The sequence below is a fragment of the Arachis duranensis genome, chromosome 7 (genome assembly GCF_000817695.3).
Source record: "Arachis duranensis cultivar V14167 chromosome 7, aradu.V14167.gnm2.J7QH, whole genome shotgun sequence".
Lineage (NCBI taxonomy): Eukaryota > Viridiplantae > Streptophyta > Magnoliopsida > Fabales > Fabaceae > Arachis > Arachis duranensis.
The window spans coordinates 74,025,432-74,027,656 of record NC_029778.3 but is presented as its reverse complement, the minus strand read 5'-3'; positions in this window follow the sequence as shown (position 1 = coordinate 74,027,656).

The following is a 2,225-nucleotide window of genomic DNA, read 5'->3' as shown; positions in this document are numbered from 1 at the left end:
GTAAATTTTAATTTTTGCCTAGTCAACTTTACATAAGAATATCATCATAAGTTGCTAGCTAGTAAGGTCACTTTAAGAATCTCAAGATTTTGGAATTTTGTTGCAGGGAAGTGAAAGAAAGAAGTGATGGGGAATCTTAGAAGAGAAGTCACGGACACAAGGAAGAGGAAGTCACATGAGTCTTGAACTTTGTGCATTGGAAAAAAGCAACTCAACATGCATTGGGCATGAAGAAGCATGCTCCCCATGCTATGACCGAACCATCACTTAACCATGCCCCCACCACAAACATCACTTTAAATACTTCAACCATATTCATCAAACCTCACTTTATCCTCACTCATATTTACACCTCTCCATCACCCCATTTCATCAACCGAAATCACACTCAACTTCCAAATCATTCTTGCTTTACAAATTCTAGCTTTGGACCTATGTGATGAACGGATAATTTATACGCTTTTTGGCATTGTTTTTAGGTAGTTTTTAGTAAGTTCAAGCTACTTTTAGGGATGTTTTCATTAGTTTTTATGTTAAATTTACATTTCTGGATTTTACTATGAGTTTGTGTGTTTTTCTGTGATTTCAGGTAATTTCTGGCTGAAATTGAGAGACTTGAGCAAAACTCTGAAAAAGGCCGACAAAAGGATTGCTGATGCTGTTGGAATCTGACCTCCCTGCACTCAAAATAGATTTTCTGGAGCTACAAAACTCCAAATGGCGGGCTCTCAACGGCGTTGGAAAGTCGACATCCAGAGCTTTCCAGCAATATATAATAGTTTATACTTTATTCGGGAATTGACGACGTAAAGTGGCGCTCAACGCCAAGTACATGTTGCTGTTTGGAGTTAAACGCCAGAAACACGTCATGACCCGGAGTTGAACGCCCAAAACACGTTAACGTTACAACTTGGCGTTCAACTCCAATAAAAGCCTCAGCTCGTGGATAGATCAAGCTCAGCCCAAACATACACCAAGTGGACCCCGGAAGTGGATTTATGCATCAATTACTTACTCATGTAAACCCTAGTAGCTAGTCTAGTATAAATAGGTTAATTTACTATTGTATTAGACATCTTTTGATCACTTTAGATCTGAGGATCATCTCTGGACGCCTAGTCCTTAGACCATGGGGGCTGGCCATTCGGCCATGCCTGAACCTTTCACTTATGTATTTTCAACGGTGGAGTTTCTACACACCATAGATTAAGGGTGTGGAGCTCTGCTGTACCTCAAGTTTCAATACAATTACTATTATCTTCTATTCAATTCTCTTTTATTCTTATTCCAAGATATACGTTGCACTTCAACTTGATGAATGTGATGATCCGTGACACTCATCATCATTCTCACCTATGAACGCGCGTGACTGACAACCACTTCCGTTCTACCTTAGGCCGGGCGCATATCTCTTAGATTCCCCAACAGAATCTTCGTGGTATAAGCTAGATAGATGGCGGCATTCATGGTAATCTTCGTTCTAACCTTGTTGACATTAAAGAAGCGCTTGTTGGGAGGCAACCCAATTTTTATTTATCTAATTTTTATTTTATTTTATTGTTATTTTGTGTTTTATTAGGTACATGATCATGAGGAGTCACGAAAAAATATAAAAATTAAAAAACAGAATCAAAAAACAGCAGAAGAAAAATCACACCCTGGAGGAAAGGTAGACTGGCGTTGAATGCCAGTAAGGAGCATCTGGCTGGCGTTCAACGCCAGAACAGAGCATGAATCTGGCGCTGAAAGCCAGAAACAAGCAACATTCTGGCGTTTGAACGCCAGGAATGTGCCTTGAGAAAAGCTGGCGCGGAACACCAGTAACAATCATGAAACTGGCGTTGAACGCCCAAAACATGCTACACATGGGCGTTGAACGCCCAGAACATGCTTCACATGGGCGTTGAACGCCCAGAACGTGCATCACCTCGGCGTTTAAACGCCAGAATGGTATGCAAAGGCATTTTACATGCCTATTTGGTGCAGGGATGTAATTCCTTAACACCTCAGGATCTGTGGACCCCACAGGATCATCTCAGGATCTGTGGACCCCACAGGATCCCCACCTAACATATTCCCACCTTACCTCCTAATCCTATTTCACTCTTCCCCATGTCACACTTCCCATCAACTTCAATCTCTCTTCCCAATTACCCCCTTCTCCACTCACATCTATCCACTCTTCCCCAAAAACCCCACCTACCTTCAAAATTCAAAAACACTTT